The following is a 23,207-nucleotide window of genomic DNA, read 5'->3' on the forward strand; positions in this document are numbered from 1 at the left end:
AACCAAGTCCCCGACCTGAAAAGATCTTGGTCGCAAACGTCGACTATGGTAGTTTTTCAGATCTTGCTGGTACTTAGCGACCCGTGATAACACCTCGTCTCGAGCCTCATCAAGTGCGTCGACATCGTCCTCCAATGCTTTTCTGGAAGTTTCTTCATCGTATTCCGTGACTCTTGGAGAATCATGCTCTATTTCTATCGGCAGTACTGCCTCAGCTCCATGGACCAGAAAGAATGGAGTCTCCTGTGTCGCTGTATTTGGTCTTGTTCGGATACTCCATAACACACTCGGCAACTCTTCTGGCCAGGTATGTCGAGCTTTTTCCAATGGACCTAACAAGCGTTTCTTAATACCATTGCAGATGACGCCATTGGCTTTCTCGACTTGACCGTTGGTCTGCGGGTGCGCAACTGACGCAAAGTGCAATTTGATGCCCACCTCTGCGCAGTATGTCTTGGATTCCTTGGAAGTGAAATTACTACCATTGTCCGTGACGATGCTATGAGCTACTCCAAACCGGAAGACAATGCTTTTCACAAACTTGATTGCCGACGCTCCATCTGGTGAATTTATCGGCTTTGCTTCTATCCACTTGGTGAATTTGTCGACAGCGACGAGCATATACTCGTATCCTCCTGGCGAGGCCTTGTGTAATTTTCCCACCATATCGAGACCCCATTGAGCAAAGGGCCAAGACAACGGTATTGGCATCAGCTCTGCTGCCGGAGAATGAGGTCTTGCGGCAAATCTCTCGCACGCGTCGCAAGTTCGTACTATTTCCTTCGCGTCTTCGATTGCTGTCAACCAATAAAACCCTGCTCTGAAAACCTTGGCCGCGATAGCTCGACTGCTTGCATGGTGACCACATATTCCTTCGTGTACGTCCTTTAGAATTATCCTTCCTTCTTCGGGTGTGACGCACCTTTGTAACACACCCGAAATACTTCGCTTACACAACTCCCCTTTAACCACAGTAAAGGCTTTAGATCGTCTAATAACTCGCCTTGCTTCAACTGGGTCGTTTGATATTTTTTTCCTTAAGATGTATGATATGTATACTTGCATCCATGGAATTTGTACCATCATCACTAAGTCTGGCTCCTCTTCTTCTTCTTCCAGTGCTACCTTCGTAGCCCCCGAGGGTTTCTCATCCTTCTCCTTCTTCTTTGGTTTCTTCGACTTTGTAGATCTCTCCGCTATCTCCTCCAAGAACACGCCTGGCGGAATCGCGAGACACTGCGACCCGATGTTTGCGAGAACATCGGCTTCATCGTTGCTCAGCCTGCTGATGTGATTTACCTCACATCCGTCAAACAGCTTCTCCAGCTCGTTATACACTTCCTTGTATGCTATCATGCTTTCATTGACTGCATCACATTGATTCATGACCTGCTGGGCCACCAATTGTGAGTCGCCAAATATTTTTAGTCGGGTTGCGCCGCAAGCCTTCGCCATCTTCATCCCGTGTATGAGAGCTTCATATTCTGCCTCAATGTTAGACGCGTTTGGAAACGTCATCCGTAAGACATACTTTAATTTGTCGCCTTCAGGTGATATTAGTATCACGCCTGCTCCAACTCCTTCTAATCTCTTGGACCCGTCGAAGTTCATAGTCCAGGTTCTCGACAAATCTGGGGGTCCCGTATTTTGTAGCTCCATCCACTCTGCGATGAAGTACGGTAAAATTTGCGACTTTATTGCTTTTCTTTTCTCGTACGTGATGTCCCGAGGGGAAAGCTCTATTCCCCAAAGGGAGACACGACCCGTAGCCTCTGGATTGTTTAGTATATTGGACAAAGGCGCCTCGTTGACCACTATTATCGGGTGTGCCGAAAAATAGTGCCGCAATTTTCTTGCGGTCGTAAACACTCCATATGCTAGCTTCTGGTACTGCGGATACCGCTGTTTTGAAGGCGATAGGACTTCACTGATGAAATATACAGGCCTCTGCACTCCATGAAGTTTTCCTTCCTCTTCTCTTTCAACGACAAGTGCTTGTATCGACCACCCGAGGTGTGGCTGCAATGTATAACAGGAGGGGTTCCTTCTCTTTAGGCGCCACCAAGATTGGTGGTGTCGAAATTGTGCGCTTGAGATCCTCGAAAGCTCTATCTGCCTCTTCATTCCACTGGAACTTCTCTCCTTGCTTGATCAAAGCGTAAAACGGTAACGACTTTTCTCCCACTCTGGCGACGAATCTGCTTAAAGCTGCGACTCGCCCAGTTAACTGCTGTATTTGTTTTAACTTTGTGGGCTTCCTCATTGTGACGATAGCTTGATTTTTTTCTGGATTAGCCTCAATTCCTCTTGCTGAAACTAAGAACCCAAGAAGTTCTCCTATGAGGACGCCGAAAGAACACTTCGTCGGGTTCAGTTTGAGACAAAACTTGTCAAGGTTGTCGAAAGTTTCCTTCAGATCCTCAATCAGAGTTGTCCCCTTTTTAGATGTTATAACGACATCGTCAATGTATACTTGCACGTTTTTCCCAATCTGTGTTCCTAAGCACTTTTGCATCATCCGCTGATATGTTGCTCCCACGTTTTTCAGGCCAAAATGCATTGTTTTGTAGCAAAACACGCCGTACGGTGTTATAAACGCTGTCTTGACTTCATCATTTTCCTTCAATCTAATCTGGTTATAACCAGAATATGCGTCCAGGAAGGAAAGACGTTCACATCCTGCCGTGGAGTCGATGATTTGATCGATCCTTGGGAGGGCAAAGTGATCCTTTGGACAGTGTTTGTTGAGACACGTAAAGTCGACACACATGCGAAGGACTTTCGTATTTTTCTTCGGGGCCAAAACTGGGTTAGCTACCCACGTGGCCTCTGTATGTAACTCTTTGATAAAACCGGCCTCTCTAAGTCGATCTATTTCTGACAGCATGGCTTTGCGGTTTGGTTCCGAAAAACGCCGCAAAGGTTGTTTGATTGGTCTCGCTAATGGATCCAAGTTTAGGTGGTGCTCGGCAAGTTCCCTGGGTACTCCTGGCATGTCAGCTGGATAGCGAGGTCCATGTCTGTTGCAATGGATGTCGTTTTCTTTGGATCTGCCGGGTGAATCTGCACCTCCTTGGAATCTTTCGTAGTGTTAAAGGTTGGCTCCCTGAGGGGCCTTCCTACATCTGGTAGCACATCATAATCATTTGTGAGCCTTGACGCCATATACTCTGCTTGCATCCCGAAAGTTTCTGACAATCGATGAAAGTCCTTGTCGCATTTATCAGCTAATGCGAAACTTCCTTTGACTGTGATTAGTCCCGGCAACCTCCATAATAAGTATGTATAATGTGGTACCGCCATAAACCTGGCATATGCTGGTCGTCCCAACAAAGCGTGATATTGCGACGGGAAATCCACAACTTCAAACTCCAGCCTTTCTATCCTGTAGTTTTCTCGGGTCCCAAACTGAACGTCGAGATTGATTCTCCCCAACGGATAACTCGGCTTCTCTGGCGTGATACCATGAAAACGTGTGTCAGTTGGTTTTAGATTTGCCAATGATATGTTCATTTTCCTTAGTGTATCTGCATACATAAGGTTTAGGCTGCTGCCTCCGTCAATGAATACTCGAGATACGTCCAATCCTGCAATCACGGCTGGCAAGATAAGTGCTGACTGCCCTGGTCGAGGAACTTGCTGCGGGTGATCCGCAATTGTGAAGCCAATGTCCTGTCCCGACCAATTTAGGTACTCAATCGTTGGTGGAGGCATCTTCTCTGCCATGAACATTTGTCGTGAGATTACTTTCTGAGCCCTATTAGACGGCCTAGCTTTTTGAATCATTGACACCGCGCCGTTGGAGTTAGAATCAACATATGGAGGTGGGTGTGGTGCTTCCGCGATTCTGAGCTGGTGCCGTTTTTCGTCCGTAATTGCGGGAGGAGGTGGCAGGTGGATCTCACTCCTGGGCCCTTGGGGGTTTCTATTTGTTGTTGGAGCATTGGCTAGCCCTGCAACCCTTAACATTGCTTGAAAATTGCGACAATCCTTCTGCAGATGTCCTGACTGTCTCTTCCCATTACTGTCGAGGTAAAAATGCATCTGACACGGCCCGTTCATCATATCTTCGGGCGTTACAAAAGGTCTTTGAAATCTTGGTCCACTATTTTGCATGTTATTCCGAAATTCATCTCTGTTGTCGCCTCGCTGATCGTTACTCCTTTGATAATCATCTCGGCTATTTCCCCCAGTATTTCCTCGGAAACCAGCCGATATTTGGCCAGGAGCGTCATAACTCGAAAACTGCCGAGAGAATCGTCGTCTATTTTGGAAGTTTTGACTGCGGTCCTCCTCTGGTGACCTATGTCGCTTATTGTGGACAGCGTATTCTCCGTCCGCCCATCTGTTTGCTATCTCCATTAACGCTGATACTGTCCTTGGGTTTGTTCTTCCCAAGTCCTCGACAAAATCTCCTCGTCGAATTCCTGCCACGAACGCATCTATTGCCCTCTCGTCAGATATGTTCTCTGCCGAGTTTTTGATAATGTTCCACCTCTGGATATATTTCCTCATTGACTCATCATGCTTTTGTCGATATGATCTCAACTCTTCCAATGATGCAGGTTTTTTGTAGGTGGATCGGAAATTCTTGACGAACACATCCTCAAAACTGTCCCAGCTATCAATGGAACCTGGAGGAAGCTTCTTGATCCAAGATCTTGCGGCTCCACTTAAGTGTACTTGAATGCTCTGCATGGCTGTTGCTCTGGTTTCGCTATTAGTTTCACCGTCTCGAGGTTATCGACCAGCCAATCCTCGGGATCTTGCAGACCATCGAATTTTTTGAAATTATCGGGTAACTTAAACCCTGAAGGAACTCGAGTTTTCCGGACGCTTCTTGTAAAGCACGGTAGCCCACACATATCCTCGTCATCTATCTCTGGGGAATGCCGATTTTCTCTTCTATTTTGTCGTGCTCTGTCCACCCGTGCTTGTGCTGCTGTGTCTCTTGCTCCACTTGTTCTTTCGGGACCTGGTACTGCTGCAGTGGATCGTGGACTATTTTGTCTTGCTGATCCTTCGGGAGGTGTAGCTGCGAATGCTGCTCCCATGGCTCCACACCCTGCCATGGCCATGTTATACAACGCTTCTCTTGGATCTCCGGGAGGTGGCTTGGACGCTAGGATGAAAGCTTGCGTTGCCATATATCCCGCTTCCGGTGTTTTGGGAATAATTTTCCCCCTCGTGTCGATTGACATAAAAGACATGTCGAGGTTTTGAACCAAGTTTTTTCTCTCTGCTTCAAGGTATATTTTGCAGACGAGATCTCGCTCTCCTTCGAGCTTCCCTATGACTATCTCCCGAAGTTCCTGAATGTCGGCTTAGCTCTGCCCTTCGCCTGCTTGATGCGGAGGCTGCTTCCTGCCTCCTGTCCAACTCGATTTTCTGTTTCTCGAGCTCTCTCCTGGTACGTGCGAGCCTATATTGATACGCTTGTGACTCCTCAGGTGTTGCGGTAATGGTCATTGGTTCTGTACCGTCGATAGCTCTTGCGACTCGATCCCATACGGCCTGCGGAAATCGCACCATCTCTCGTGTTCCTGTTCCGATATATTTTGTTCCCAAACCTCGCGCGAGATCTGCGGGATCGACATACGGATTTCCCGCATCGTCGAAAGCCTCTGACGTCGCTGGTTCTGCCCGGCTTGGTTCTCCAATTGCGTAGATCTGATGATATTTTGGATTCTGAACTTTGTCGGATTTGGTGACACCATCATAGAGATTGGTGAAGACCTTTCCAACAGTGATGGTTTTGTCGATGAAGTTGAAGCTGTCGATGTCGCTCGAGTCATTGCTTATATAGGAGTCCGCAGATGACTCGAAAGACATGTCGCTGAAGATCTTGGCGAGTTTTTCACTTGCCCTGGAGCTGATGAAGCGTGGCGATGAAGTTTTCTCGTCGCCTGACTCGATTGATGATGCTGAACTTGAAAAATCGGGATCGACCGCTGATAATCCCGACGAGATCGGAATTTCGAGACGATACGCTCCTTATTTCTCGACACGGAAGTGGAACCTTCCAAACGTCATCTCCATGGGCTCCTCCAGATACGTATATGCATCCAAATGGGAGGGCGGGTGAGGAACAAAATCAACGAGACCAGTTTCGATCTGTTTACCTCTGTCCATGGCGTTGCTTGCTACCGATGAAGTCCACGATCTTGAACGTGCCATCGAGATCAGATCCTTGACACCTCTAATTCTCACAGACGACGCTAATTGCCAAGGGATTAACTTATCAATGCCTACAGATTGTAGACTAGGGTTTTAGTCGGAAGTAGAGGGCAAGTAGATCTCGAAGGTTTCAGCCGAAAAGTACTCGACGATGTAAAAACTAGGGTTGCGTAGCACAATGAATTGATTCTCTCTTTGTCCCTCGACTCCCCCTTATATAGGAGGCGGAGCCGAGGGATTCGTAATACACAAGTTACAGAGTCCGGGAGGGTTTCTAACCAAGGTTTTAAATAGCGTGCTATTTCATTTAGCGAGGACGATCTCCAAACGCTATGCACGTTATAGCGCGCTATAACGCGCTATATAGAAAATAACGTTTTGCAAAAAGACATGCAAATGTTAAGGATTTCGGCAACTAAAATCTTGTCCAGCAGACAAATTGCATAACCAGATCGTTCAAAGTAGATTCCCAGGACCAAATTAAAGACAACATTTTTTAACACATACTAATATTATGATTTAGAGCCAAGAAGGCAACAACAAAGGTGAAAGCACTCATTCAGAATCGGAAGAACTACACATCAATAATTCAATACATCTACGCATCTACAAATCGGGATGAGGAGGAGGTTCTAGTCAGCTCTAACCTGGTGGGTGATTTTTCTAAGGCCTCTCCGACATCCGAGCCGAAGGAAGTAGCTGACAAAACTTTGTGGGAGGAAGCAACGGACGCCGACGTCACGCTGGAAGAGGCAGCCGCCGCCGTCGCTTCCGTGCGAAACTGCTAAACTGGGATTTAGGCTAGGTTTTGCCGTACATATACGGGCTTTAGGTATTTTGCTTTATTGGGGAAATTGGACTTTTGCGCGGATGGGTTGGCATGCAGTTTTGGACCTTTGTTTTTTGCAGCTAAACGTTTTAGCGCCGCTACGTGTTATGTGTTTTAGCGCGATTTAGCACGATTTAGCGTATTATTTCGTGTTTAGCACTGTAGCGACCATTTTCTGTCAAATATAGCGTGGAGGGTCCAAATCCGCTATTGCGCGCTAAAACCGGCGAAATTGCGCGCTATTTAAAATCTTGTTTCTAACCCGTCCCGTAAGATTACAAGTGGTATTTTCTAATACAACTCTAGCTTTCCTTAATAATAACTTGGACTTCCGAATCTTCTTATTCTTCGAGTCATGGGCCTTCAGTAAACTCCGGGTACCATCTTCGGGAGGCCCATTGGGGATGCCTATGTCACCGTCCCCCACGACGGCGAGGAGAGGCCCCCACCGCCGCCACGCCCCGTGGGTCTTTGCCCCGGCGGCGCTACCGGCGGCGGTGGCGGTTAGGGACGTCATTAGGAAATTAATCTCGCATTAGAACAGCTGATAATATGAAAAGGGGTGGTACTAACCATGAATTGAGAAATTGCCCATGGCGATGGCCATGGCCTTCTTCTGGTGACGTGGTTGAGAAAGGCACCATCCTCCTGGTGATGGTGTAGGGACGCTGTCGGCACTACGCTCCTAGTGGTCGACAGTGGAGTCGATCTTCTGATCCCTGCAACCCCTTATAGGATCGGTGGTTAGGAGTTTTGGCTCTTGCCTCATGCATTTTTCTCCTGGTGGCCATAGAGATACGACCTCCTCTTTTTATATGTGGTGTTGTGGGAATAGGGACAGAAACCAATTGGTTTTCGGTGCCCCGAACAGGCACATTAGTTGGGTCCAGAGATGAATGTTGGTTCACCGCCTCTCCGCCTAACGTTATAATTAGACCAAGCCTAAGCCGGTAGATCAACCAACATTCAAGCGTTTTATTGCCTCTATAATCTGACCATCATATTTTTAGAGATAAAAATTGGCATCTCTCTACGACGCCCATTTCGCAATAGCATGAAAGTAGGATGTGTTATTATCTTCCTAGAGTAGGCACTGTTCACCTCCTCTCCTCTGCCAGTATAACTCTTCCTGAGCAAAGATGCCAACCAATTCATCCTCGATTTGATCCTTGCAACGCCAACCTTGCTCATCCAGATTACCCAAATCGTGTTGTTGTTGTTGATCAAGACTCCTAGACCTCACACACACATGATAAAGAGGGGGATAGTAAACCAGGACGGCGCCATACGGAACGCCCCAGGTGAAGAGTCTGACCAATACCCAGATCCACTATGGCGGGAGGTTTGTCATCATCTTATAGAGCAGTTAGTGAGTCTGTTTAAAATTATACTACTTTCTACGTCTATAAAGCATGTCCTAATTTTGTCTAAATTTAGATTTAGCTATTGATATTTTTATGGATGCGAGAAGTCCATATTACACCCCTAAACTTGTCCTAAAGTTCAGTTTACAACCCTTATTTTGAGTTGGTTCAAATTTCACCCTCAAACTTTAAAAACCGACCAAAGTTACTCCTTTCTTCAATTTAACTTGGTTCTTTTGGACACGTCGGTAGATTTAGCTAGTAACATATTTTTATGGATAGAGGGAGAGTTAGTAGTGTTCCTCCCTCTCCTCCCATCACCACCGAAGTTGAAAGAATAAGTTAGCCCACTAAGGAGTATTGGAAAATCATGGCCATTCTCGTGGGATCATTTTTTTTTATTTGGAGACCAATTTTTTTGCAAAGGGGAGACACTCAAGAAAAGCCCTAGTTATGTCTGTTTTATCGCCTCGTTAACACATTTTTTTTTTCTACCTTTTGGTGTTCTGCTCTTGCATCATCTCCCGAAGTTAGTTCACAATAAACTTGACAGCTACGATAAGTCCCTCCCCCAAAGCCGCAACGATCTTTGGCAACCAAGCCGGGAATCCCGGATCGGACCTCGTGCAAGGAAAAAAACGAAGCAGAGATCCGCGGCCATGGAGCGATACTTCTCCACGGACGTGTTGCTGGACATCCTGCAGCGGCTGCCGCCGAGCTCCCGCCGCCGTGCCCGCCTCGTGTGCCGGCACTGGCGCGACGTCGTCGACGAGCGCACCGAGGAGATGAAGAGCCGCGCCATGCCCCTCATCTGGGACACGAGCGGATCCGTCGCCAACTACGTCGCCGACGACCTCTCACGTCCATGGGCATCGGCGGAGATCGGCAACCGCATGGTGGATTCCGCCTATCGCTTCAAAGGAGGCGTGCAGCTGGTCGGCACCTGCAACGGTCTGCTGTGCCTTTGCAGCAACAAGAAGCCCGGCGGCGCCATCATGGTCGTCAACCCTTCCACCAGGGAGAAGCTGCGCGTTCCACCGTTGCCGGGCGTCAGAAGCCGCCGCGGGGTGGGGTGGGACAAGGCTTACAGCTTCGGCTACCACCCGGTCACGGGGCGGTACAAGGTGGTGCACGTCCCCTGCAGCCTCGACCGTGCTTGCGAGTTCGACGTTCTCCATGTGTTCACGTTAGGCGAGGCGGCGTGGCGGGAGGTGCCATTGGTGACCCTCGGTGGCGCAAAGTGCAACCTTAACGCCGGCATCGTAAGCGTCGATGGAGTGACCTACTGGGTCGCCGGAGACGACTCCGCGAGGGTCATGTCCTTCGACCTTCAAGACGAGCGCGTCGTCTCCACCACGTGGCTGCCCACGGTGCCGGCCGGGCGCGATCAGTACCACCTGACGGAGGCTCACGGGAGATTGGGCGTCGTTGCCTTGGACGCCTCCATGACGGCGGAGGTGTGGCTTCTCGAGAAGGACCAGTGGAGCCGACGGTATATCCTTAGGGGGCACGACCTCCCGCGGCCACAGGTTGTGTACGGCAACTACGTCTTGACGCGCAAGTCGGTATCGTTTTACGGGCACTGGTTCTGGCGGTCACCCGGCGGCTGAAGCGTGGTGCATGTCAGTCACTTCGACAACGGTAGGCTTGTCGCCAAGGGTGCGGATTTTCTGGCGGAGCCGGTAACTACCGGTCATGATACCATCGTTGGATATGTTGCTTGCGATTCGGGCATGAGGTTCCAGTATTTCTCTTTCTTGCTAGCTATTTATTCTTGCGCGTAGGATACGTACATAATACGGAGAACATACCTTCCCCACTTCGATAATATCTAGCCACAGCCACCGCACAGGCCATCAGACATGGCTAGTTTCTCTCATCTCCCCGCATCTCGATCCGGAAAAAGCGGCGCTGCCGTAACTGCCTGCAAGTTGCGGCCGGACTGCCCGTGTTTGCGAGGTGAGACCGAGACGGTGCCGCTGCTCCGGCCGCAAGGCAGGAGCGGAGGGGAAACAAGCTGGTGTGAAGACTGTCGACACGGTGTCTGAAGCGACAGTTCTGCGGCCGGAACGACGGCGAGGCGGCGGCGTACTGTCGGCCGAGGCGAGGCCTGCGTCGATGTGCTCGAGGAGCTCCCTCTGCCCCCTCTCCCGCTCGTGCTCTTCCCGGAGATTGCCTCCAATTTTTTGAGTATTTTCGTCTGCTTCTTGAGGCCTATCAGCCAGGATATGTTCTAGTTCTTCGTCAGCTTTTGAATCTCTGGAACCTCTTTTTTTCTCATGTTGTTTGCGTGTAATGTTCTCGCATACTTGGATCTGTGGCTTACTACTTGCCATTATTGCATCTGATTGGTAGCAGCAGTTTAAGAAGTGTGATCGATCTCTGAAAAATGAATGGACAATATTTGGTATGGCCCAAATTTCAGAAAGGAATGGTATACTGAACTCGTTATTGAATCATATCTTGTTCGTATGATTGGATCTACAATCCACTTCTCCATATCATACCTTTTATCAAGAAAATGTGACATGTGTATTTGTCTCAATTTGATATCAAAAGTAATTCTTGTAACATATCTGCTTGTGTTCAGTTGACTTAGGAAACATATCAAAATTTGATTTGTGTCTTTTCTCTGTAAAATTGTGAAACACTTGATGCAAGGAAATGCTTGTAAAATCAATTTGATTTGTTAATGAGATTTTATAACAATGCCTGAAAAATGTTTTCTGCACAAATATGGATTGTAAACAGATGTCTCATACATAAATGGTGTATGCTATACTTTATTGATATAATTCTACAAAATAAACTATATGTACCCATACTTAGACAAATATCTTGCTCGTTTGATTTGAGTTCCTCGCAAAATTTGAAGAATATTTTATTGAAATTCTGAAAAGGAGTGAAACTATTTTGACAAAAAATATATAACTAGAATATGTGTGAATCATATTTGTGTGAAAAAAAGAAAATAACTGAAGCATGTGTGAAAAGCAAACTGAACTCCTATAAATTTTACTTACAAATTATATGAACCCAAACTTATACAAATATCTTGTTCACAAAATATTTTATTGAAATTTTGAACAAACCGAAACTATTTTGACACAAAAATATATAACTAGATTATGTGTGAATCATATTTATGTGAAAAAAGTGGAGTATATGTGAAAACCGAATTAAATTTGTACAAATATTCTTAAAAATTAGATGAACTCACATTTAGAAAAATATATTACTCTTTTAATTTGAGTTGCTTGTAGAAATTTAAAGAATATTTTATTGAAATTTGGAAAAAAGACTTGAACTGCAGCATGTTTGAAAAACGATCTAAACTTAAACAAAAAATTCTACAAATCATGATTTCAAATTTGTAACAAAAAAATTAAGATAGATTTCACTCTAATATGGGATTAGTATTAGCTAGCTGGTGGAATCGCCGCAATAAGCGAAGAGAGAGCACGCGCATGCAAAGGAGACAGAGGCACATGTGTGGGACCTATATAGCTGTATACAGCAAAAAATCAGGCAGTGAACGAATACGCAGGAATACTCGGACAACGTAGACTAGTACTAGATCGGCTGGCACCATATGATTGGCTGGTGCAACTCCGGTAGGAAACGGAGCCGTTAGAAATGACTTTCCCTTGTCGCCAAGATGATAGGCGAGCACTATTGCTACCGCACCTTCGCCTATGTAAGACGTCCGAGCCATTGGGTGTTTTTAGACGAAAACAACTTGGCATGGACATGGAATTAATCAATGACTTCTAAGGATACGTTGCAATGCAAGGTTTTTTTTTTTGTTAATTTGCCACTGAGTTTTCTTGACGATGGATACTGGTTTTGTTAGAATTTTGTTCTCTCCTTTTGCAATTTTCTTTTTTTAGAACATAGGCTTGTAACAGAATCAAGAAACAGTATTTTGGTGACAACCACGCTTGGTCAGTTTAACCCAGGCAGGGAGAAACCAAACCAATCGACGTTCTGCATCAGTGATGTGCAGAGTCATTGTTCTGCTTTCACTTTTTTATATCGCGTGAGTCTTCGAGTCTTGTAAGTTGTTTGTTGCCTATAAGAGCATCTCCAGCCGCGTCCTCCAAAGCGCGCCGGATTGAGTGTTTGGGGGACGTATTTCGTTGGTGCCGCGTTTGGGGGATGTCGCTCCCCAGTCGCGTTCCCCAAACGCCGCCCCCAAACATTAAAAATAATTTAAATAGATAGAATAAAACTCTTTACTAATATTCAAATCGGTTCAACATAAACAAAATACATATAAAACTTCGAAAAAACATAATTAAATTACATATAAATTATTTTAAACTACTACTTCTTCTTCTTCGATGATGGCCCCGCCTCGTCGTCGTCATCACGGTGGCGCTTCCTGCTCGTCACCTCTTCCGAAGAGGCGGTGTCGGCCGACGCGTCGGAGTCCTCCTCGTTGTCGCCGGTGCTCGCCGGCTGCGTCTTGGCCTTGGCCTTGGCCTTGGCGGTATTGGCCTTCGCGTCCGCCTCCGCCTTCGCACGGGCCACCGCCGCCTCCTCTGACCCTTCTTCCTCCACGTCCTCCTCCACGCCCATCCATTCCTCCGCGCTGTCAAGTGGCGGGAGGGAATCGTCGTCGCTGCTGGGCGTCGAAGCTTTCTCCCACCAATGGCGCCATCCGGCAGGCTTTCCCTCGCTGGAGGTGTCGGACGGGAGCTCGGAGATGTAGCTCATCGTCGGCCGGAGGTGTCGGATGCGGCCGGTGAAGATCCAAAAGCGCCGACGTACGGGTCTTATTGAGCGCGGATCAACGGCGGCGCAAAAGTCGAAAAGAGCAGCGGTTGCTCTTCCGAGGAGCCCCGACTCCATTCCGGCGGTTGCCGCGTCGTCGACGCGGTTGCCAATGCGATGGTTCCGCTTCCGGCAAGCTGCACCGTCGCTACGTAGGCGGCGGCTGATCGTCCCAGCCGGCGGACGCGTCCGGGCCCACGTCGATTCGCCTCGCTTTCGGTGTGTCCGGCGTCCCGGAGCGTCCCCCGTGGGACGGGGGACGGGCTCGGGGCGCCGGACACCGTATCGGGCCGCGCCGGACAAAAATGGGCTTTGGGGGACGCGGCTGGAACGGTTTTTTTATCCGACGCGTCCCAAATTCCTTTGGGGGACGGTTTGGGGGACGCGGCTGGAGATGCTCTAAGCCCTGGAAGAGTAATCACACATTGATACATACTCCACCGGTTCCATAGAATAAGTCCTATATATATATATACATATATATATATAAATATATATATATATATATATATATATATATATATATATATATATATATATATATATATATATATACCAGACACTATTCTGCAACCGGTTGCGGAATAATATTCTGAGCACCGACTTGTACTTTCCTGGACACAAGGTTGTACTTCCTGGATAACGAGGTTCAACTTTCCGTCGAACTTACCCGAACTTCCCGTTTTCTTCGGAGGTACTGATTATACCTCGAGTTTCTCAACCATTTGTCGGAACTATGCAAACGATATACCGTTGGATAGATAATGAAAAACCGCAACTTTTTCATGTTCACACTTTTTACAGATTTTTCACGGTTTAAATTTAATTTTGAAAATACAAAAACGCTTCTATATGGCCAGAAAACAAACTTTTAGTTCGATTTTCGAATCACTTATCGAAACTGTGCAAATGATATACCGTTGGAAAGAAAATGAAATTGCGCAACTTTTTCATGTTTTAAGTTTTTTCAAAATCCTCACAGTTTTTGAACAATTTTGAAAATACGAAATTCGGACGTACTCAAAAATGAGCGGAGAGTAATTTGGACAAATTTTTTCAACCGTTTGTCGGAATGATGCAAATGATATGGCGTTGGAAAGCTATGGATTAGGTGCAACTTTCTTATTCGAATTATTTTCTCTAATTCCTTACAGTTTAAGAGAATAACTCGAATTACTGTCCGTCCGTTTTATGTGACGAGCACCGAATGATTTCCCCGCGATTTCCATTGGGAGTATTTAAACAATGGAAATGATATACGGTTGGAAAGCTGTCAAAATGGCGCATACTTTTTGTATTTACCATTTTTGCCAAATCCGAACGGTTTAAAACTAATTTTAGAACTTTTGAAATCATGTTTCCGGTATATTTTGTGGGATAACGGTTTGAATTTGATGGCTTAGATCCATTTTTTTGTTGTAAATGTTGTAGGTAATGAAATTAGACATATACTCGACCATATAAAGCTTTTGGTGACAATGATTGAAGTGGTTGGTGATCAAATCGATGAGATTTGGACAATAGATTTCCGCCCCGTAAAAACAGAGCGTTAAACTTCTCTCGACGTGAACTTGTACTTACCGGGAAATAGGGTTGTACTTCTTTGTGCGGTTTCATGAAAGTATTCAGTAAAATAGAGCTATAATTTTCACCACACAAAATGCTCAGCACAACCACGCGCATATGAACTTCCCGTGACATGTCCTTGTACTTCCTGGCCTTCGTGGTTGTACTTCCTGGAAATGTTTTGATGCTAGTGCGTTTTACAAAAACTTGCATGTGTGCTTCGAAATGATAATTTTAGATTGTCCATATATTCTATTTAAGAGATTATGTACTTCCTGGATCCTAATATTTGAACTTCACAACGTTGCTATGTGAACTTATGTGGGGGGTATTTTCTTGATGTAATTACCGCTTGTACTTACTGTTGTGTCCGCATGTACTTCTCGGAATCGCTGCTCGTACTTCCTCGTAGATGATGGGATTATTTTGTTTGTTTCTAAATTTGGATTTTGTCGGTCTTCTTGTACTTTCTATATTAAGTGGGTGTACTACTGGTGTCAAATGGTTGTACTTCTCTCCGTCAACTATTTTAAACTTCCCCTAGGGTGAAAGGATTATTTCGTTTTTTTACATTTGGATTTTGTCGGTTTTCTTGTACTTCCTGTAATAGGTGCTTGTACTGCTCGTGTAGAATGGTTGCACTTCTCATCATCAACTAGTTGAACTTCCTTGGGGGTGACGGGATTATTTCGTTTTTACTACATTTGGATTTTGTCGGTTTTCTTGTACTTCCTATAATAAGCACTTGTACTGCTCGTGTGGAATAGTTGTACATATCATCGTCAAGTATTTGAAATTTCTCACGGATGATGGGATTGTTTTGTTTTTTTTTTCATTTGTATTTTTGTCGGTTTTCTTGTACTTCCTATCATAAGTGTACGTACTGCTTGTGTCAAATGGTTGTACTTCTCATCATTGATTATTTGAACTTCCCATGGGATTATTTTATTTTTTCTATATTTGGTTTTTGGTCGTTCACAAAAATAGAGCGTTGAACTTTCCTCGACATCAGCCTGTACTTTTCGGGCAATACTGTTGTACTTCTCGCTGCAGTTTCACAAAACTGTTCAAAAAAACCGATAAAATTTTATGTGAACACTTTGTACTACCCCTATTTACCTCTTGTACTTCCTCTAGTTACTGCTTGTACTTCTTGGAATCGTTGGTTGTACTTCCCCGCAGATGATAGGATTATTTTGTTTTTTTACATTTAGATTTTGTCGGATTTCTTGTACTTCCTGTATTAAGTTGTTGTACTTATCGTGTCGAATGGTTCTACTTCTCAGCATCAAGTATTTGAACTCCCTCGCAGATGACGGGATTATTTTTGTTTTTTCTACATTTGGATTTTGTGGGTTTTCTTTTACTTCCTATATTAAGTGGGTGTACTGCTTGCATCGAAATGTTGTACTTCTCGTTGACGGGATTATTTTATTTTTTTACATTTGGATTTTGTCGGATTTCTTGTACTTCCTATAATAGGTGCTTGTACTGCTCGTGTCCAGAGGTTGTACTTCTCGTCATCAACCATTTGAACTTTCTCGGGGGTGACGGGATTATTTTGTTTTTACTACATTTGGATTTTGTCAGTTTCCTTGTACTTCCTATAATAAGTGCTTGTACTGTTCGTGTCGAATACTTGTACTTCTCATCGTCAAGTATCCAAAATTTCTCGCGGATAACGGAATATTTTTTCTTCATTTGGATTTTTGTCGGTTTTCTTGTACTTCTTATAATAAGTGTTTGTACTCCTCGTGTCGAATGGTTGTATTTCTCATTTTCAAGTATTTGAACTTCCTCTTGGGTGACGGGATTATTTCATTTTTTATATTTGGATTTTGTAGGTTTTCTTGTACTTCCTATATTAGGTGCTTGTAATGCTCGTGTCGAAATGTTGTACTTCTCGTCGTCGAGTATCCGAACTTCCTCGTGGGTGATGGGACTATTTTGTTTTTTCTACATTTTTATTTTTTCGGTTTATTTTTACTTACTTTATCAAGTTCGTGTACTACTCGTGTCGAATGGTTGTACTTCTCATCTTCAAGAACTTAAACTTTCTCACGGACGAGGGGATTATTTTGTTTTTCCCACATTTGGATTTTGTCAATTTCCTGTACTTTCTATAATCAGTGGTTGTATTCCTCGTGTCGAATGGTTGTACTTTTCTTCATCAAGTATTTGAACTTCCTCACGGATGATGAGATTATTTGGTGTTTTCTACTTTTGAATTCGGCGTGCGCGTCGAGGGTCGACGGCACGCGGGCCATGTGCGGCCGCATGCGGGAAGAAGCCGTTGATGTGTGTGTTAGGGGTGGGTAGAGCGGCACGCAAGAACCCGGCGATGGAGGGGCACCAGCGGATCTTGTCGCCAGCAGGGTGCCGTGGCAGGATTCATAAATTTCTGCACTTTCCATGTCAAAAACATGCACTGCCCATAACTCTATGTCTGCCCCGTGTTTAACGGGGTAATGGATCATCTGGTCATGTTCATGCCCTCCTTGCGTCGGTGGGTCTGTGAGGCTCGTGGTCCGTGGAGACGGCAAGAAACCGGTGGTATGTGAACTTTTTAAATCAAACAGCCCTACTTCCTAAACATGTGGTCTTGTACTTCGAGCGCCACGATGTTAATTTTCCTAGCGAACATTTTAATCACTTTTTCTTCTTTTTCCGAGAGGTAGTGTCGTAGGGGGTAGTACATTTTAATTCAACAAAACGGAAGTGTATTTTTTATAGTACCGAGAAGTACACAATGTTGCAGGGGCAGTACAAGCAAAATAGCAACGAGTTTTCATTCGGCGTCTTGATCTTTTTTTCTTTGCTAAATGCATAAAACTTTAACAAAGAAATTGCATCTAGAAAGTTCCATAAGAGATACCGTGTAGATACTTGGAGATTTCTAAATGTATCTATCAGTACTGCTCCACAATCGAATTTGACCTGCTTGTTAACGATGACCATACTGCTTTTTCGCAATACGTGCTCAGCTAATACAAATTAGTGAAGTCTAATTAACCAATCAACTCAGCCACTTGCAGTGTACAGAAAGGAGTCCTCGGCCGCATACTTCCGAGCTTGAATATTTTCGCAATGTATGCAAGCCATATATTCGTACTACCCTACAATATACATGTGTATTTGTTCATAGTATGCTCGTACTTCCCAAGAATGATTTGTCGAAATTTATTTAGTGAACTTCCTGCATTTTTAACAGCTATAAAATCCAGTTTACAGTCAAAATATTGATCTGTACTGTTAACTAGCAGCAGAAACAGTTCCTTTCCCAAAAGAAAATAGAAAAGAAGCAGTACAACAGTATGGATCGCTGCCGTTCATACACTGGAGCTGGGCAGATCAGCAATTCACGATGCAACGTCTCAGCTAACATTGCGAGGGATGAGCAGAGCAGTTTGCGCTGCCGCTAGTGACTAGGACGAAGACGCCCGCCGGTCGGCTGCCGTTGCGATGCAGCGCCTGAATGCTGGCCTTGATCGGCTGTGGTGGTAGTTCAGTCCACCACACCTGGACATCAATGGAGGAACCACGGGACAGGACGGGCAGCCAGGAGGGACAAGGCGCTGGAGGAAAATCGAAGCAGCGCACGCAGGTCCGGGATTCGGCTCTACCACCAGCGAATGCAGACAGGGACCGACACGAGTACCAGGAGAAAATCAATGGGAACCAGGAGCGGTGCGGGGGGACGTGCGACGGGCATTAGCGGCCGGAGACGGACGAGGCTGTGCGGCGGGATCTTGTGCGGTGAGCTGGCGTTGGGGCTGGCCGTCGGAGAGCCGGCGCGGGGTAGGGGGAGGCTGGCCGGTGGCTACCAGGTTGCTCGGGATGAGGAAGGGGATCGTGCTAGCGGATGGAGAGACTGGGATGCGCCGGGGATTCGTGGGGCGAGGATGGGAGTGGTGACTGGGTGCTGTGCCGTGGCTGGGTGCAGCGGCAGCAGCTCCCTACGACGGGGGCACCGGCCGGCGGCAAGGGCGCTGGGGCCCGGCGGTAGGGCAAGGCGGTGTGGTCAGAGCCCGGCGTTGGTCGGCCGGGGTAGTGGGGGCAGCGCACGATGTTAGGGGTAAGTAAAGTTTGATCAAACTTTAAAAAAACTTTCAAGAACCACGATATTATATATATATATATAATAAATTTCATGTTGTATCATTGTGTTGATTTTGAATTATACATATTAATTTTTTTTTCCTACGTGGTTTAACTTTTGAAACATATAAACAGTGAATTGTCTTTTAAGACCTCGCCATCTCAGACGGAAGGGCATGAGAACTATTATCCCTTAAAGCCTTGTTGGGCAGAAGTGGATTGATGTCTACGGGTGCTTCTATTCTTGTAGACAGTGTTGAGCCTCCAAGAGCAGAGGTTTGTAGAACAGCAGCAAGTTTCCCTTAAGTGGATCACCCAAGGTTTATCGAACTCAGGGAGGAAGAGGTCAAAGATATCCCTCTCATGCAACCCTGCAACCACAAAGCAAGAAGTCTCTTGTGTCCCCAACACACCTAATAGGTGCACTAGTTCGGCGAAGAGATAGTGAAATACGAGGTGGTATAAATAAGTATGAGCGGTAGCAACGACACCAGAAAAGTGCTTTGCCCAGGACAGTAAACAAGCAGTAGTAACGCAGCAGTAGTAACGCAGTAAAATAGTAAACAAGCAGCGATAGCAGTATTTAGGAACAAGGCCTAGGGATCATATTTTCACTAGTGGACACTCTCAACTTTGATCACATAACAGAATAGATAAATGCATACTCTACACTCTTGTTGGATGATGAACACCATTGCGTAGGATTACACGAACCCTCAATGCCGGAGTTAACAAGCTCCACAATTCAATGTTCATATTTAAATAACCTTAGAGTGCATGAAAGATCAACATAACCAAATAGACCACATCAATACCGTCACAGTAATAGTTAACTTCACAATCTACAAGAGATCATGATCATAGCCTACGACAAGAACCACACGGTGCACACACTAGTCACCTTTACACCATGCAGGAGGAATAGACTACTTTAATAACAACACTAGAGTAGCACATAGATGAATTGTGATACAAAACACATTGCAATCATAAAGAGATATAAATAAGCACTTCACTACGCCATTCATAACAGTGAATAAGTATTCTGTGAAATATAGCCTAAGAGACCCACACGGTGCACACACTAGTCACCTTTACACACGTGGGACAAGGAGTCTCCGGAGATCACATAAGTAAAACCCACTTGACTAGCATAATGACATCTAGATTACAAGCATCATCATATGAATCTCAATCATGTAAGGCAGCTCATGAGATTATTGTATTGAAGCACATAGGAGAGAGATGAACCACATAGCTACCGGTACAACCCCGAGCCTCGATGGAGAACTACTCCCTCCTCATGGGAGACAAGCAGCGTTGATGGAGATGGCGGTGGTGTCGATGGAGGAGCCTTCCGGGGCACTTCCCCGTCCGGCGGCGTGCGGAACAGAGACTCCTGTCCCCCAGATCTTGGCTTCGCGATGGCGGCGGCTCTGGAAGGTTTCTCGTACCGTGGCTTTTCCGTCTCGGGGGTTTTAGGTCTGGGACCTTTATATAGGCGAAGAGGCGGAGTCGGAGGGTCAACGGGGCGACGACACCATAAGGCGGCGCGGCCAGGGCCTGGGCCGCGCCGGCCCATCATCTGGGGCCTGTGTGGCCCCCTCCGGCGACTCTCGGGTGTTCGGATGCTTCCGGGAAAAATAGGAACCTAGGCGTTGATTTCGTCCGATTCGAGAATATTTCCTTACTAGGATTTCTGGAACCAAAAACAGCAGAAAACGAGGACGGCCCTTCGGCATCTCGTCAATAGGTTAGTTCCGGAAAACGCATAATAATGACATAAAGTATGCATAAAACATGTAGATATCATCAATAATGTGGCATGGAACACAAGAAATTATCGATACGTCGGAGACGTATCGGCATCCCCAAGCTTAGTTTACGCTCGTCCCGAGCGAGGTAAACGATAAACAAAGATAATTTCTGGAGTGACATGCCATCATAAACTTGATCATATTGTAAACATATGTAATGAATGCAGCGATCAAAACAATGGTAATGACATGAGTAAACAAATGAATCATAAAGCAAAGACTTTTCATGAATAGTACTTTCAAGACAAGCATCAATAAGTCTTGCATAAGAGTTAACTCATAAAGCAATAAATTCATAGTAAAGGTATTGAAGCAACATAAAGGAAGATTTAAGTTTCAGCGGTTGCTTTCAACTTGTAACATGTATATCTCAATGATAGTTTGTCAATGCAAAGCAATATAACAAGTGCAATATGCAAGTATGTAGGAATCAATGCACAATTCACACAAGTGTTTGCTTCTTGAGGTGGAGAGAAATAGGTGAACTGACTCAACATAAAAGTAAAAGAATGGTCCTTCAAAGAGGAAAGCATCGATTGCTATATTTGTGCTAGAGCTTTTATTTTGAAAACATGAAACAATTTTGTCAACGGTAGTAATAAAGCATATGAGTTATGTAAATTATATCTTACAAGTTGCAATCCTCATGCATAGTATACTAATAGTGCCCGCACCTTGTCCTAATTAGCTTGGACTACCGGATCATCGCAATACACATGTTTTAACCAAGTGTCACAATGGGGTACCTCCATGCCGCTCGTACAAAGGTCTAAGGAGAAAGCTCGCATTTTGGATTTCTCGCTTTTGATTATTCTCAACTTAGACATCCATACCGGGACAACATGGACAACAGATAATGGACTCCTCTTTAATGCATAAGCATGTGGCAACAATTATTATTCTCATATGAGATTGAGGATATATGTCCAAAAGCTGAAACTTCCACCATGAATCATGGCTTTAGTTAGCGGCCCAATGTTCTTCTCTAACAATATGCATGCTCCAACCATTAAGGTGGTAGATCTCTCTTACTTCGGACAAGACGGACATGCATAGCAACTCACATGATATTCAACAAAGAATAGTTGATGGCGTCCCCGAAACATGGTTATCGCACAACAAGCAACTTAATAAGAGATAAAGTGCATAAGTACATATTCAATACCACAATAGTTTTTAAGCTATTTGTCCCATGAGCTATATATTGTAAAGGCGAATGATGGAATTTTAAAGGTAGCACTCAAGCAATTTACTTTGGAATGGCGGAGAAATACCATGTAGTAGGTAGGTATGGTGGACACAAATGGCATAGTGGTTGGCTCAAGGATTTTGGATGCATGAGAAGTATTCCCTCTCGATACAAGGTTTAGGCTAGCAAGGTTATTTGAAACAAACACAAGGATGAACCGGTGCAGCAAAACTCACATAAAAGACATATTGTAAACATTATAAGACTCTACACCGTCTTCCTTGTTGTTCAAAACTCAATACTAGAAATTATCTAGACCTTAGAGAGACCAATTATGCAAACCAAATTTTAGCAAGCTCTATGTATTTCTTCATTAATAGGTGCAAAGTATATGATGCAAGAGCTTAAACATGAGCACAACAATTGCCAAGTATCACATTATCCAAGACATTTTACCAATTACTACATGTAGCATTTTCCGTTTCCAACCATATAAAAATGAACGAAGCCAGTTTTAACCTTCGCCATGAACATTAAAAGCTAAGAACACATGTGTTCATATGAACCAGCGGAGCGTGTCTCTCTCCCACACAAGCATTTATTCAAAGAAAAACAAAAACAAAAACAAACAGACGCTCCAAGTAAAGTACATAAGATGTGGCCGAATAAAAATATAGTTTCAAGAGAAGGAACTTGATAATTTGTCGATGAAGAAGGGGATGCCTTGGGCATCCCCAAGCTTAGATGCTTGAGTCTTCTTGAAATATGCAGGGGTGAACCACCGGGGCATCCCCAAGCTTAGACTTTTCACTCTTCTTGATCATAGTATATCATCCTCCTCTCTTGACCCTTGAAAACTTCCTCCACACCAAACTCGAAACAAACTCATTAGAGGGTTAGTGCATAATCAAAATTCACATGTTCAGAGGTGACACAATCATTCTTAACACTTCTGGACATTGCCCAAAGCTACTGGAAGTCAATGGAACAAAGAAATCCATCCCACATAGCAAAAGAAGCAATGCGAAATAAAAGGTAGAATCTGTCAAAACAGAATAGTCCGTAAAGACGAATTTTAAAAGGGCACCAGACTTGCTCAAATGAAAATGCCCAAATTGAATGAAAGTTGCGTACATATCTGAGGATCACTCACGTAAATTGGCATAATTTTATGAGTTACCTACAGAGAATTAGGCCCAGATTCGTGACAGCAAGAAATCTGTTTCTGCGCAGTAATCCAAATCTAGTATTGACTTTTCTATCAACGACTTTACTTGGCACAACAAAACACAAAACTAAGAGAAGGAGAGGTTGCTACAGTAGTAAACAACTTCCAAAACACAAATATAAAACAAAGTACTGTAGCAAAATAACACATGGGTTATCTCCCA

The sequence above is a fragment of the Lolium rigidum genome, chromosome 6, assembly GCF_022539505.1.
Source record: "Lolium rigidum isolate FL_2022 chromosome 6, APGP_CSIRO_Lrig_0.1, whole genome shotgun sequence".
Classification (NCBI taxonomy): domain Eukaryota; kingdom Viridiplantae; phylum Streptophyta; class Magnoliopsida; order Poales; family Poaceae; genus Lolium; species Lolium rigidum.